This window comes from Crinia signifera, chromosome 6 (genome assembly GCF_055691185.1).
Source record: "Crinia signifera chromosome 6, ASM5569118v1, whole genome shotgun sequence".
Classification (NCBI taxonomy): Eukaryota; Metazoa; Chordata; class Amphibia; order Anura; family Myobatrachidae; genus Crinia; species Crinia signifera.
The window spans coordinates 178520645-178537761 of NC_139222.1; the positions used below are offsets into that span (position 1 = coordinate 178520645).

General features: G+C 44.8%; 1 protein-coding gene across 4 annotated transcripts in view; it reads left to right on the top strand.

The window, feature by feature from the left end:
• The window catches only part of LOC146008704 (ABC-type organic anion transporter ABCA8-like), a 230709-nt gene that overhangs the window by 29189 nt on the left and 184403 nt on the right, over window positions 1-17117 (top strand). For 3 of the 4 annotated variants that reach the window (XM_083148275.1, XM_083148277.1, XM_083148279.1), the window contains exon 1: window positions 14500-14655. The exons of the other annotated variant lie outside the window; for it this stretch is intronic. The gene's annotated coding sequence lies outside the window, so the exon portion shown is untranslated. Of the gene's footprint in view, window positions 1-14499; window positions 14656-17117 lie in introns of those variants that run through there. 4 annotated transcript variants of the gene reach the window in all.

Here is a 17117-nt window from a genome sequence, read left to right on the forward strand (position 1 = left end):
CAGAGCAGTCACCAAGGAATTAAATACATTCATTAGAAATCGCCTACAATAGAGCCTGTGTTTGAACTGGCTAAATCTCCAAATATCAAGGGTCATTCTCCTGGAAAAGAGGGGCCTCTGGGACACTGTACTGGAACATTTGTAAATCACAAACACATCCCATACAAAGGCCTGATGGAGAATGAGTGTGGGCGAAGTGACTTGACCTGAAGCGAAAACGTCACAACTGTTCTTTTATACTTAATATATCTACATATTTTATATTTATATGATATATTTGTAAATATTAGATATAAAATTCTTAGGTGTGGATACACTTTGATTTACACACACACACACACACTCACACATTGGTGTGCATTGTGTGTGTTCAACCATCAAAAGCGTATGTACTGTATACGAGAGCGCGATCACACACCCAAGAGTGAAATATCTATTTTATAAGATAGCCCCTTGCCAACTGGTGCAGCAAGTGCTGTTGGAGTTAGGCAACACGAATCCTGATTGTCCTTTAACAGGCATAGTGTGACATTTATCCATCACTAACCTGTTATTCTAATTGCTTTGCATCACACGGGGCAGGGACGTGCAGTCAGGGGAGGCAGGGGAGGCAGAGCCTCCCCTGTCATTAATGATTAAAATGATACAAAGAAGATTCTTATGACACATATTCTGTGTCATAAGTATCTTCTTTATATTAATCTAAACATTATCAATGCCAAATAATGTTTAAAGTGATTTCGGAGGCACCGGAATCGATGCCTCCAGCTGTCTATTACAAAATGCTGGGAGCAGAGGGTGGGCAGGGGGGCGAGGACAAGAAGATGGCTGTAAAAGCCCATTAAAAAACCTATTGGCAGCGGCACCGTTACAGGTGCCGCGGTGACAGGGACGTGCTTTCAGCCACTATAACAGCACGTCCCTGTCACTGAAACCAATGCGATTGGGCACAGGCAGGACTGACAGTACATCCGGCTGTCCAGTGACAGAACCCCAGCTCCTCTCAGACCCTCCACGATCACTGACAGCAGCACACTTATCCCCGTCCCTATCCCATTCCTGCTGTCATTTAGTTTTTTGTTTTTTTCTTACCGAATTTACGCTGCCCCGTGCAAGAAGTCCCAGCCATGGCCCGTGCAAGAAAAAAGCCGCCCGCGCCGGGTGCAGCAGGCAAACACAACGGCTCCTGCACGCGAGTCACAGTGCAGGAGAACAGCAGTGGCGGACAGTAGTGAAACCCTGCACATGGAGCCCAGCACTATGGGCTCAGCAGAGCCCAGCAGCAGCAGTGACCCAGCCGGCGCACATGAGACAGCCAGGCTGCGCACACTAGATACCCGTCCAGCATCGCATCAAAGCCTGCTAACCCCCCAGGAGACCCGGCGCACATGAGACACAGTGCACACAAGATACCCATCCAGCACCTGGAGCTGCACGGGAGTGGAGTGGAGACACGGCACTGGCTGCTGGCGAGTGTCCACTATCAGATATATACAGCGCAGTTTGTTCTGCTGGATAATAAAGGACAAATTGATGCCTCTCAAACCCCTTGCTCTTTACCCTTTCCCCTCAACCACCCCCATTGCTACCCCTCTCGCCTCCTGGCTTTCTCAATCACCCTCTCTTTCTCACCTCTCTTCCTTCATTCTCTCAACGTGCGGGGAGGAAGATCACTGCGGAGGCTACTGAGGACTGGGAGTGAAGGAGCCCAGATTAGCAGTGTCTTGGGGGTCAAAGAAAGGAGTGACTGTCATTTCGTAGGGGGAATTGGAGGGGGTGAAATGAGCCTGGATGTGGAGGAGCGGTGCTATTGGGGGCTATTGAGTCTTATTGTGGGGTGTAACTTGTAAGGGGCATTTTTGGTGTTTTGGACATAAAGTGGTGTCAGCGGCATAACTGGGTGTGGCACAATGTGTAATGGGCATTATGTTGTGTGGCGTCATATGTAATGGGCAAATTACGGTGTGTGGCGTCAAATGTAATGGGCATTACGGTGTGTGGCGTCATGTGTAATTGGCATTACAGTGTGCGGATTAATGGAATTTACAGTGTGTGTCGTCATGTGTAATGGGCATTACAGTGTGTGGTGTTGGCTGGGTGCCTCACCAGCCACTAACCTCACTGCACGTCACTGACACGGGAGACCGATGTCGGGTGTATGCGCATGTGCAGTCCATTTCTGCACATGTGCATACGCTGTGTGCGTGCACCTACGGCGAACAGGGTGTTCACCAGGCACACGCACCCAACCCTGCGGGCGTGTGGTGGCGGTGGGTAATCGCACCTATGGGAAAGTCCAGCATTTCATGGGAGTTTCCATGAAAACACTGGGCGTTCCAATGGTAATTGGCTGTGACGTGGGTGCGGGGGGCTTGCAACTGACATCACCGGATGTCAGCTGCCCGCCCACTTCCTGTCAAATGTCCACGCATATCTAAGGTTACCTGAGAGTAAACTTAGATATACATGGACCTTCCACATCATTCGATGGTTGGCAACCCACAGCCGGTAAATGGATGTTTATGTTAAACATACATTTGCTGCCCATGCAAACATACACAGCGTGCGAGGGGGGTGGGGGGGACTGGCATTTGGCAGCCTTGCATATCAACCAGAATAACCACTCCCCCACAAGGCTCCGGGGGGGGGGGGGGAGGGGGGGCTGGGGTTCTTAAGACAGAGGGGGTCCCTAAAGACTAAACAACCACACACACATAGAATACATTCCACCCAATACACACTACATACATACATATACACATATATGCACACACACACAGCATACTTATATATATACACACAAACGCACGGCATGCATACATACAATACATACACAGCATACAAACGGACACATAGAGCATACATATATATATATATATATATATATATATATATATATATATATATATATATATATATATACACACACTTCGTTTGGCCGGCACTCCCTGGGCCTCAGTCACAGCTTGCCCGGTGCCATCCGAAAGATCCCCGTCAGAGCAGCGGGTACAATGTACATAGGCAATCATGGCGGCACTCACGGACGAAATAATACAAATGACAACACTGTGTAGTGTCCAACGTTTCAGTGCTGTGCGCACTTTTATCAAGAACAGTGTAACACTGTTCTTGATAAAAGTGCGCACAGCACTGAAACGTTGGACACTACACAGTGTTGTCGTTTGTATTATTTCGTCCGTGAGTGCCACCGTGATTGCCTATGTATATATATATATATGTATATATATGGTACTTGTTTCCTAGCACGGCGCCCATCGCATCGCATACCATAAGGCATACGATGGTATGCGATGCAATGCGATGTTACGCGATGGCAGCCGATGTTATACAATTTTAAATTGTATACCATCGCATTGTATGCCATTGTATGCCATATACAATGGTATACGATTTAAAATTGTAGGTACTTGTGTATTTTGGCGGCGCCCCCGATGTCCATCGTACGATGAACGTATCGCATCGCATGCCATGTACCCGATGGCATGCGATGCGACGCGATTTTGACCCCCTATACGATAAAAAATCGTATAAGCACCCTAAAGGGTGTTTTTGAGCACCCTAATGGGTGCTTACAATGTTAAATGCACCCCCACGCCACCCCTCCACTATAAACGTGAACCCGAAGCGTGGCGAGCGCAGCGTGGAGTTGAGAATAGAATAGTGTGGCGAGCGCAGCGAGCCCGAAGCGTGGCGAGCAGACGCGGATACCTTCACAGGTAAACGCGTCCCTTCGCGGGCTTCACAGGTATCCGCGTCCCCTCACGGTGCTCGATGCGCTCGCCACGCTTCGGGCTCGGTGGCTCGCTGCGCTCGCCACACTATTCTATTCTCATCTCCACGCCGACGTGGATAGTGGGGGTATGAAAAGGCTGTAGGACGCGTACCGGCGCCCCTCGCGGGCTCGCTGCGCTCGCCACGCTTCGGGTTCACGTTTATAGTGGGGGGGTGGCGTGGGGGTGCATTTAACATTGTAAGCACCCATTAGGGTGCTTACACTCAACAAACAGTAAGCAAAGAATAAATAATTAAAGCTTTTAGTTGTATGAAACCATTCCATCTAACAGAAAATTTCATGCAAAATAAACTGCCCACTTAAGGGGACTTCATATGGCGCCATAATCAGAGCAATCTGATAGCATCTATTCTTCCCTTCTCTGTCTCCATCATCCACTTTACCTCACGCAGAATGAAACCCTCCACCTCATCATAGTGGAGAGCCTTGCCTCTTAATAGTAACAGACACTGGGCCAGATGTACTAAGTTTTGGAGACTGAAGTGAAGAATGATAAACTACCAACTAACCAGTTCCTAACTGCCTTTTTTTTTATAACCTGTAACATGGCAGTTTGGAGCTAATAGCCAAAGGCCCAAAACCATGCCTTGTAAATGATTGCCACTTTAAAAAAAAATCCTGATTTTGGCTAGCACCCAGCATGGCTGCCAAACCCAGACTTCATTACATCTGGACTCATGTGAGAAATCTAATTGCTAAGTTAACTAGAAAAATAGTGCTCAAATCATTCTCCCATACCATTTTGATGTTCCATAAACCATTCAGGGTAACTTAGGATCCAGAGACAAGGGATACATATGGCCCTTGTTACTGCTCTGTAAACCTTTATATTAAAGGGGCACTCATACAGCGTACCAGGCAGCCGCTGGCAAGCTGTATGGCCTCGGACCCACACAACAATTGCACCCACAAAATGCCTGCCTCTGTGAGTGTGACCTGTGTTTTTCTTATTGTATTTAACACAATATTTTTAACAGTTATTTATATAGCGCACACATATTCCGCAGCGCTTTACAGAGAATATTTGATCACTCACATCAGTCCTTGTCCCAGTGGAGCTTACAATCTATATTCCCTGCCACTTCTACATGCACACAGAGACATTCTAGGGTTAATTTTTTAGTTGGGAGCCAATTAACTAACCAGTATGTTTGTGGATTGTGGGAGGAAACCCACGCATACACGGGAAGAATATACAAACTCTGCACAGTTAGGGCCATGGTGGCCATGACCTCAGCGATGTGAGGCAGTATTGCTAACCATTACACCATATAAGAACCTTTGGATGTTACTGCTATTTCCTGCTAAAGTTTATTCCTTTAATTGTGATATCAGCCAATCTCTGCACAACAGCAAGGAGTTTTTCTTGGAACATCAGTTTTATTAATCATAAAAATATTAAATAACACAAAACAAACAGCTGGATGACCCTGTACAGTGTGGAGTTCTCCAGAGTGACTGGGAGGATTGGTGTGTGTAATATGTGACACTTCCCTGCACAACATGTTGTGCAAATAAATGTAACAACTGGAAATGTAAATTGTTTAATAGCGACATAATACTGAAATATCTGTAGTGTAAAGTTCTTCTTTATAAATAATGTATTCTATATGCTCACCACCAAAATGTTAGCCGAAGTAAAATCACAGCTGCTTGGGATTGTTTAATGGGCATTGAGGCTTGTCTAGGGATCATCTCACTTTTGTCATGCAAACTATGGGGGTAATTCTGATTGATTTGCATAACCGATTCCACCAAACCCCACCCTGCGAATGTCCGCCCCTCCCCCTCGCAGCATGGGTTAGCCCGCACAGCCTGCAAATGGACTTTTAGCATAAACATCCATTCGCATGCTGCGGGTAACCTCCCACATTTTTCGATGGTCGCCGACCATCGACAGATGTGGAAGGTACACGCATATAAAAGTGACTTTCAATCACTTTCATATGCGTGTATGCTGGGACGGATAGTGATGGGCGTTCCATATGGTACTGGAGCTGCCTGGCTCCTCCCACCATTCTCCGCTCGCCGTGTAGGGTGCACGCACCCTTTGTCTGCACATGCGCAGAAACGCACCTGCGCATGTGCACACATACACCATCGGTCCTCTGTGCAAATGCACGGAGGACCAAATGAATATGAATAACCCCCCATGACACAAAGACCCTACTTAATGCTCATGATATTCCGTCTGTCCATTGGGAATCAAAGTCCCTAGGCATTCTTTTCTTAAAGTGCTTTACTGTAGTTGGCCTCTTGCTCCTCCTCTTATACTGATTCTCACAGAACTGTTAGCCAAAAACCCTAATTTGCAGGAACACAACAAAACCAAGCATGTGGTGCACTAAACTCCGCCAGTCCATGTCTTTAATATAGGTAGCAAAAATACCTTTAGTATACCTTTAGTATAAAGTGTGTATAAAGTGTGATTTTGTGTTTTTTTTAATACTCATTCATGTCCTATGTGCTATTGTTACTTGTACATGTTTATAATTTATACCACAAGAGAATGCTTGCAAGTTAACTAAACACCCTTCAGTAGCAATAAAGTAAATGGAAAGGCATGGGGCAGCCAATGGCCAGTGGTGGATTGGCAACAGAAGTCACAGGGAAGATTACTGGTTGGCCAAGGTGCCTGTGGAGCTGCCTGTTGCCATGAGAGAGTAGAGGGTGGCAGGCTGGTGATGTGGGCATGTAAGGGGGCCACATTTTGGACATTTTTCGAGGGCCTTTTAAATTCCTAATACTCCCATACCAATGGCTCTGAAATGTGAATGTATCTGCCATCGATAGCAGTATTATTACTGTTAGCCTTTTGTTGTATTGGGTGAAGCTAGACAAAGGCCTAATGCTGATAAACTCCAATTTCTGACAATGAGGCTTTTGCCCTATAAGAAATGCTCCTTAGTGTCTAACTTTCTCCTGGAGGACCTCTACCCACAACTGCAGAATGTAGTTTAAGAGCCAATGTAAGACACTAGAATCAAGACAAGACCCTGTTTTTTTCTCTCTCCGTTTTTAATGTCAAGAGCTTAGGGTTTAGATTTACTAAAGGCCCATACACACTTGAAGATTTTCATTTCAAAAGACTTTGCCAAAATCTCTGATAGATATATCTTTCACCAAAGTAGTGCGTACACACTGAGCTACTTTCCCCAAAGAGCGAGAGATTTTCAGGCGGCCAAAGACTTTGATGAAAATCTTTCATTAGAAAAGGATATTTACATAAAGGGCGGGGTTTGTATTGCAAGGGTGGGAGAAGAGGCCCTTTAATTCCAGTGCATTTCTGTTCTTGCGGCCTGATTCATAAATGATCGCTGGGCTGAGTATATTCGGAGCCCAGCGATCAGGTAAATGCCGCCCCGGCCATTCCTGCCATATATATACACACATATACACACAGATGTAGCGCCGCTCCTCCAGCGCCAGCGCACGCCAGACCAGCCCCCGCTGGCGAGCAGACACTACATCTGACTGGGACACATGACTGTCCCACACGCACACGCGTCCCAGTTTACCGTCGGTGGGGGACGGGAGCCCTGTCCGTCTCCGCTTCAGGGAGACGGGGAGGTAGGGGAACGTGGCAGGGAACGTGGCGGGGACTGGCGGCGAGGGGAGCTCCGCTGTAAGGATACGCGCACGTGTCCCCTTGCAAAGTCTGGCGGGGGCTAGCATGTGGCGAATCCACCGCCAGCTCCTGCAATGATGGAGCCGACTCCATCTGTATGTGTGTATATACATATATATATATATATATATATATATATATATATATATATACACAGTGTGTGTGTATGTATATATATATATATATATATATATATATATATATATATATATATATATATATATATATAGTTCGTGAAAATGACCGCACTCTCACTCAGGTAATTTTGAGTATCTCCGGGGTGCGCATAAAAGGAACAAAACAAAAGTCCGTGCCTTTAAATGTAGAACAGTTCTCCCAGTTGGGAATGTGCACTCGCCAGTGTAACAAAGACTTGCTCAGATAAAATTCAACATTGGTCTTTATTTTCAGAAAAGGGTATCCAAATTTTTTTGCCACAATATAGCCCCGACGTTTCGGTCCCACATCTGGACCTTTATCAAGGAGCCTGCAATATCATAACATATAGTGTATCACTATTAGGTCAATATAATAACAATGTCCCAACATTGGAACAAAACATAAAAAACAAAAAGGGTAAACCCCATGTACTTACATAGGCAGAAAGAATCAAATAGCATATAAGAGTATCATGGACGCAGATCAGCATGGTTCAGGAACGCCAACCATGTCTGAAGGCTGCCCAGGCCCGGACTTATATACCAGAAAACAGGAAGTCACATGTGTGCAGAATTCCCGCCAAAATGCGGGTAATGCCGCGAAAACGGAAGTTTATCAGCGGAAATGCGTCACCGGATGTCCGGTATATGGAACGCAAGCTACCGCATATTGGCTTGGTAACTGAGCTATATACAAAAAGGTGGACCGCATCGCTATGCGTATCAATAGACCGGAAGTCCGGTCTAACTACCGCTGAGGTGAAAGCTCAGCTAGCGCAATACCTGCGCATGCGCTTGGACTTAGAAAAATTTCTTAGAGAAAAATTCACTTTAGGAAAAAATGACTTAATCATTTCTGGTAACGCCGGGGACCTGCTGTCAACCACCTCTGTATTATCGATAGTGGTGTTAATTAAGGTCATTAAGGACACAAAATTCAAAGCGATCAATATCTGAAACATACATAGAATGGAGTATATCGATAATATATGTCAGAGGAAGTTTTTGCAGGACAATTTGTGTGGAACAAGTGAATACATATATACAAGAATATAAACAGAACAATAAATAGAAGTAACGCGCATTAACCTGCGTGTTAGAGTGAAGATTCACAAAAAAATGAGAAAATGCATAAATAAAAATGAAAAAATTCACAAAACAGTTTCATCATATAAAGTTAATTTGGTAAACATGACCCATTGTGGTTCTAGCTGGACTAGGATAATAGTAAAGCCAACAAGCCTAGATCACGTTAGAGATCATAGCAGAGTATGGCTTAAGGATTCATTGCACATTTTAGGTCTAGAATATGAAAGGATAGTAAATGGTCAGTTCTCAACGCAAAAAGATGTTCAACGGATTGTTCTCGTTCAAACCCCTTGGGGCTAGTGTTCCTAATCGATGAATCCATTTGCTCTCTTTTTTTCTTAGTTGGAGAGCTCTGTCACCTCCCCTCTGTGGAGGGGGGACCCAATCTATGAGCCGACATCGTAGGCTAGCGATCTGGTGTCCAGCCGCAAGAAAATGCCTAGGGATAGGTAACTCAGATTTCTTCGTTTCAATGGCCGTTCTAATGGAGTTGCGATGATTCGCCATTCGCTCACGAAATTTCCTAGTTGTCATCCCAGTATAAGCTAGGCCGCATGGACATGTCAACAAATAGATGACATGGTCCATGAGGCAGTGTAGACGGTACATAATTTTAATCTGCTCTCCGGAATGTGGATGCGGAAACGTGGGGCCTGACAACATGCTGTTGCATGTGGTGCACCCCGCACAACGGAAACAACCAGGCTTCTTTTTGTACAGCCAGGTGTGAGAGGTTTGAGGGCTCGGGCTCATTGTGGGTCTCATCAAGATTTGTTTGAGGTTGGGGCCTCTCCTGTACGCCATCATTGGGGGACCATGATGTTGTAGATTTAAGTTTTTATCTGATGACACAAGGGGCCAATGTTTCGTGAGACTTTTATGTATATTTGCTGATGCGTGGTTATATGTGTTAACATATAGCATTCGTGGAGCTTTATTTGCAGAAGGTCTCAAACTCTGTTCACGGCTCGTTACATTATGTCTAGCCTTCTTTAAGCATCTCTTTAAGTTGGCGGGTTGATATCCTCTTTCCAGAAAGCGACAGGTCATCTCTTCAATTTGGATCTCCATCGACTCAGGTCGGGTGTTATTACGGATCACACGCATGTATTGGGAGACCGGTAGGTTCTCCTTAAGAGCAGGTGGATGCTGGCTAGTAGTAGACAGAAACATATTTCTATCGGTATCCTTTCTAAACAAGCAGGTATCTATCTTTTCCGCTGAAAGTGTGACTTTGATGTCAAGGAAATGAATGGACTCAGATTGAATGTCATGTGTAAAGCGAATAGGACTGTTCAATGCATTGAGATACGTGATCATTGCTTCCAAGTTCTCAGAAGTGTCAGTCCAAAGGACAAACACATCGTCAATATAACGTTTGTACAGTTTCATCTTTTCACCAAAACGTGGCAGAATATGTAGATTTTCATAGTCATGCATGTACAGGCATGCGTAGGCTGGGGCTAGATTCGAGCCCATGGCAGTGCCTGCTAGTTGAATGTAATATTTGTTACTGTATAGGAAATGATTACAGGTTAATACCAGAGACGCCAGGTCCAGTAAAAAGTCTGTAGGAGGTTCCAAAGTTTCTCTTTGTTCCAGAGCACTACGTAGTACTCTCAGTCCATCTAGATGCGGTATAACCGTGTATAAAGAACACACGTCCATGGTTATTAAATACCGTATGTCGGAAGTGTCAATATTTTTCAATTTGCTGATGAAATCATTCGTGTCCTGAATAAAGGTGTTGCCAGATGTGACCAAGGGTTGAAGGTGATGATCAATGAATATGGCTAAGGGTTGAAGGAGGGAGGAGCGGGCAGAAATGATGGGCCTACCGGGTGGATTAGTAAGGGATTTATGAATTTTGGGTAAAGTATACATGATGGGGCAGATGGGAAAAGGTACAGTTTTTACTGGACCTGGCGTCTCTGGTATTAACCTGTAATCATTTCCTATACAGTAACAAATATTACATTCAACTAGCAGGCACTGCCATGGGCTCGAATCTAGCCCCAGCCTACGCATGCCTGTACATGCATGACTATGAAAATCTACATATTCTGCCACGTTTTGGTGAAAAGATGAAACTGTACAAACGTTATATTGACGATGTGTTTGTCCTTTGGACTGACACTTCTGAGAACTTGGAAGCAATGATCACGTATCTCAATGCATTGAACAGTCCTATTCGCTTTACACATGACATTCAATCTGAGTCCATTCATTTCCTTGACATCAAAGTCACACTTTCAGCGGAAAAGATAGATACCTGCTTGTTTAGAAAGGATACCGATAGAAATATGTTTCTGTCTACTACTAGCCAGCATCCACCTGCTCTTAAGGAGAACCTACCGGTCTCCCAATACATGCGTGTGATCCGTAATAACACCCGACCTGAGTCGATGGAGATCCAAATTGAAGAGATGACCTGTCGCTTTCTGGAAAGAGGATATCAACCCGCCAACTTAAAGAGATGCTTAAAGAAGGCTATACATAATGTAACGAGCCGTGAACAGAGTTTGAGACCTTCTGCAAATAAAGCTCCACGAATGCTATATGTTAACACATATAACCACGCATCAGCAAATATACATAAAAGTCTCACGAAACATTGGCCCCTTGTGTCATCAGATAAAAACTTAAATCTACAACATCATGGTCCCCCAATGATGGCGTACAGGAGAGGCCCCAAGCTCAAACAAATCTTGATGAGACCCACAATGAGCCCGAGCCCTCAAACCTCTCACACCTGGCTGTACAAAAAGAAGCCTGGTTGTTTCCGTTGTGCGGGGTGCACCACATGCAACAGCATGTTGTCAGGCCCCACGTTTCCGCATCCACATTCCGGAGAGCAGATTAAAATTATGTACCGTCTACACTGCCTCATGGACCATGTCATCTATTTGTTGACATGTCCATGCGGCCTAGCTTATACTGGGATGACAACTAGGAAATTTCGTGAGCGAATGGCGAATCATCGCAACTCCATTAGAACGGCCATTGAAACGAAGAAATCTGAGTTACCTATCCCTAGGCATTTTCTTGCGGCTGGACACCAGATCGCTAGCCTACGATGTCGGCTCATAGATTGGGTCCCCCCTCCACAGAGGGGAGGTGACAGAGCTCTCCAACTAAGAAAAAAAGAGAGCAAATGGATTCATCGATTAGGAACACTAGCCCCAAGGGGTTTGAACGAGAACAATCCGTTGAACATCTTTTTGCGTTGAGAACTGACCATTTACTATCCTTTCATATTCTAGACCTAAAATGTGCAATGAATCCTTAAGCCATACTCTGCTATGATCTCTAACGTGATCTAGGCTTGTTGGCTTTACTATTATCCTAGTCCAGCTAGAACCACAATGGGTCATGTTTACCAAATTAACTTTATATGATGAAACTGTTTTGTGAATTTTTTCATTTTTATTTATGCATTTTCTCATTTTTTTGTGAATCTTCACTCTAACACGCAGGTTAATGCGCGTTACTTTTATTTATTGTTCTGTTTATATTCTTGTATATATGTATTCACTTGTTCCACACAAATTGTCCTGCAAAAACTTCCTCTGACATATATTATCGATATACTCCATTCTATGTATGTTTCAGATATTGATCGCTTTGAATTTTGTGTCCTTAATGACCTTAATTAACACCACTATCGATAATACAGAGGTGGTTGACAGCAGGTCCCCGGCGTTACCAGAAATGATTAAGTCATTTTTTCCTAAAGTGAATTTTTCTCTAAGAAATTTTTCTAAGTCCAAGCGCATGCGCAGGTATTGCGCTAGCTGAGCTTTCACCTCAGCGGTAGTTAGACCGGACTTCCGGTCTATTGATACGCATAGCGATGCGGTCCACCTTTTTGTATATAGCTCAGTTACCAAGCCAATATGCGGTCGCTTGCGTTCCATATACCGGACATCCGGTGACGCATTTCCGCTGATAAACTTCCGTTTTCGCGGCATTACCCGCATTTTGGCGGGAATTCTGCACACATGTGACTTCCTGTTTTCTGGTATATAAGTCCGGGCCTGGGCAGCCTTCAGACATGGTTGGCGTTCCTGAACCATGCTGATCTGCGTCCATGATACTCTTATATGCTATTTGATTCTTTCTGCCTATGTAAGTACATGGGGTTTACCCTTTTTGTTTTTTATGTTTTGTTCCAATGTTGGGACATTGTTATTATATTGACCTAATAGTGATACACTATATGTTATGATATTGCAGGCTCCTTGATAAAGGTCCAGATGTGGGACCGAAATGTCGGGGCTATATTGTGGCAAAAAAATTTGGATACCCTTTTCTGAAAATAAAGACCAATGTTGAATTTTATCTGAGCAAGTCTTTGTTACACTGGCGAGTGCACATTCCCAACTGGGAGAACTGTTCTATATATATATATATATCGTCAGGGGGGGTGTCCGGCACTCGTCGCACTCAATAGGTATATGCCCGGGTGCCTTCCTAGGTAGAGGGATACTACCACATGTACAGAAACAAACACAGGCGTCACTCCGGGGCTTGTAGTGAAAAAGCTTTACTGTGTGGCGGTCAACGCCGTTTCGGGTTTCCCCGTCGTCAGAGAATTTTGGTCCTGACGACGGGGAAACCCGAAACGGCGTTGACCGCCACACAGTAAAGCTTTTTCACTACAAGCCCCGGAGTGACGCCTGTGTTTGTTTCTGTATATATATATATATATATATATATATATATATATTATACACACACTATATATATCTATATACAGTGTGTATGTATATATATATATAATATACACACACTATATATACACTATATATATACACTATATATATATATATACTGTGTGTGTGTATATATATATATATATATATATATATATATATATATATATATATATCGGATTAGGCAGCCATACATTGGTGGCAGTGGCCTCACTTTAGAGAATTGACTACTATTGTCTTATATGCAGCTGAGGAGGTGGCAGGGGGACTGGAAACAACTGCTGCTGCGTGCAGGTGAGGGGGGGGGGGGGACGGACTCCACTGACAGGTGACTACTGCTGCTGCTGCGTACGGGTGAGGGAGGGGGCGGACGGACGGACTCCGGAGCAGGTGGCTGCAGCTCCACTGACAGGTGGAGGTGTGGCTGGCAGTGTGTCTTCTTCCCCCTGCTCCGTCTCCGTGCGACGAGCAGGGGGAGGGGGGAGGGACTCGGGAGCCGGGGGAGGGAGCCGGGCTGAAAGTGGTTAATCTTTCAGCCCGGCGCAGCGTACACACACAGCGATGATGGATGGTAAACCAGCCATCATCGCTGCATCTGCTGGTAAAACCAGCAGATGAACCACATTGCTAGCGATGATGCGGGAGCGCGCATCATCGCTAGTCGGCAATCTGGGGGGCATACACACTAGGCTATTTTCAGTTGAAAATCGCTCAAAACGGCTGTTTTGAGCGATTTTCAGCTGAAAATCGGCAAGTGTGTATGGGCCTTAAGCCTTGCAAAGTGACACAGTGGAGAGTGATAAAGTACGAGCCAATCAGCTTTTCATTGTCATGTTACAGTCTGGGTTTGAAAAATGAAAGCTAAGAGCTGATTTGTTGTAATTTATCACTCTCCGTTTTATTACTTTTCAAAGCTTAGCCTTAGTACATCTGGCTGTAGATGTAGATCTGTGACTACAGATGGGTGACACTAAAGAATATTTGATCTGAAGTTACAGACTGGTGGCTATTATGTGCTGCTGGTTCTTTCTGGAGTAGAAGAACAGACTTTTGTCAGAGGATCACAGTTTGAGCAGCGAGATTGGAAGCATGCCCAAGGCTACAAAAACATTAACATCTGCCTGAGTAACACGTGACCATCCCAGATCAGTACAGAATCTGGAAGTGGAGAACAGTAACTCCAGTCTGAGTGCCCCCTGAAAGTCCTGCATTGCATCGCCCCAATCCTATGGTATCCACACTAATTCCAGGGTAAGTAAATTACAGTTTGACTGTTTCTATGCCTTTCTCAGACTGGTGGTAAAAATCCAATACTAATAAAACTGTTCAGTGGAGTCTGCATATGCTACACTTTTTGATTTGGAGTAATTCCTCACAGTATCCGCTCCAAATCAATTTTTTGGAACCAATGTCAACTCGGGCAGGGGGAGTTTGCTGTAGAAAATGTAACGTTCTCGCTACACTGTCAGACCTTTCAGAATTTATGCATTCAGTTACACATTTACAGAACATGTTAAGCACCGTAAAGTAGCTTTATAAATATAAATATATTTGATTGATACTTGCAGCTAACTATGTGGATCACTCCTCATGCAGACATTGTGTCACATACCTAGTTATTTCTGCATGTTTGTTCAGCATGTTCTCTCCAGTTGCTGCTTTCTCAGGATATTACAGCCTCCACTTCTGCTGCCATACACTCAATGAATGTCTGTGTGCTGATAATTGCACACCTGTGAGAACTCTAGCTAGCCCAGAGTCTCCTGATCAGCCATTAACTCCTTGGTTCCCTGTTTGGTGAAGCCCATGCTAGCTCTCCTCTTGTGCACTGATTGTCCCATTCAGAATCCATTTCTGCTATTGCAGTTGCTGCCTCGCTATTCATCCAATCGGTGCAAGGCAAGGGGTTTAAATATTCAGCTCCTGGACTAAGAGGTTGCTCTCAGCAAAGTCGCTACCACGTCCTGATACCAGGTACTCCACAGTTTCCTGACCTGCACCCAGCTATTGTGTGCTACATCTCTGCTGTGAAGCTTCCAGTAATCCTGCCATTCAGCTGTATCCAGACCCTCATCAGTTGCTACACTGCAATCCTCCAACTCCGGGCCAGTCTCTGGTTATTCTCAAGTCAGCTCTACAGTTCTTACAGTTCACCAACTCTGGTCCAGCTATATCTTGATCCCAGCAGCTGTCAGCCAATCTTTAGTCATCCAACCATCCAATCTTCAGTCATCCAACCATCCAACCATCCAATCTTCAGTCATCCAATCATCCAATCTTCAGTCATCCAACCATCCAATCTTCAGTCATCCAACCATCCAATTCTCAATCATCCAATCATCCAATCTTCAGGTATCCTTCTTTTTCTTTAAACTCAAATCCTGAACATTACCTTGTCCTCTCCAAATTTCCTGCATGTATTCTTGTTTATTTTGCAAAGGACTGCCATCTTGTTTATTTTGCAAAGGACTGCCATCTTTTTGCTATTTATCAGAGACTTGCATCTATTTATTATTTTGTCCACTCAAAGAATTATTGAACCTGGTTATTTTATCCGTTGTATGAGTTCATTCAATAAACCTGCTCGTGTTAACCCATCTCCTGCTGGTCACGCCTCTCTTCCTGAGATCCGCCCAACACCATCAAATCCACCATCTGACCACTCCAGTCACGACTGATTCCACACACCCATCTCGTGACAGTTTGCTGAGAGCACATGGACTTGGTCAGTGACCAGAGTGTGAGAAGTGTGGGTTGTCTAGATCCTGGTGCCAGCATGGAGAGACATATTGATCTTCAGTTCTTACTCACAAAGTTCTGGCAAGACTTATCTGGTTGTTCTTGCAAGCTGCAGCAATCCTTGCCTTCTAATGAATCCTCACGTGTCACATCTGCAGCCGCATGTCATTTGGCCTCTTCACCTCTACCCCCTGACTACCTGTCTACTCCAAAGGAGGACGATGAGGCTTCTGCGGACAGTGGGTCTGTCATAAGTCCGTTACTTTGCCATCTGGAATCTGGTTCGGCTTGGACCTTTAAAGAGCCAGAATCAGAGACATTAAAGGTTTTACACCAGTTACTGAATCAACTACAGGAATTACCATCTAAAATTTTTTCTGTAGTCTCCGCCATATTGGACAGTTCTTTGGTACCCCTTTCCAGTGGAACTGTGCTCAAAGGAACTTCCACTACACTTCCAAGTACTCCTGAGAAGTTCTGTCATAAGCCTTGTAAGGACATACCACAAAGCAGACCACGAGCCCAGCTGTCTGAGGAGGAACGTCAACGGCGCAGGCAGCTAGACCTGTGCTTCTATTGTGGTGGTTCAGACCATTTCATAGGAGATTGTTCCCTCCGTCTGCCCAGAAATGGGGAGATTCCTCCCGTTACAGCTCAGAGAGAAACCCGAGTTAATACTTGGGGCCCTAGAACAAAGATCATCTTGGCCAAACACGGTTTTAATGCTGTCCACAGAGCTCCTGGGAAGGTTCCTGTATCCATTACTGGAAGTGGTGTCTCAGGATTTTCTGCCCAAAAGCATGTGTCCGTCTTATCAACCTCAGGAGGGTTGTCCAATACCGCAGCCCCAGCAGGGGTATCTTGTGCTAAAGATTCAGAACGATTATCCCGTCTCCAGCCCCAAGAGGGGGTTCAGCCTTTTCAGCCCCAGAGGGGAGTTCAGCATCTCCAGTCTCAAGAAGGGGTCTGCTGTA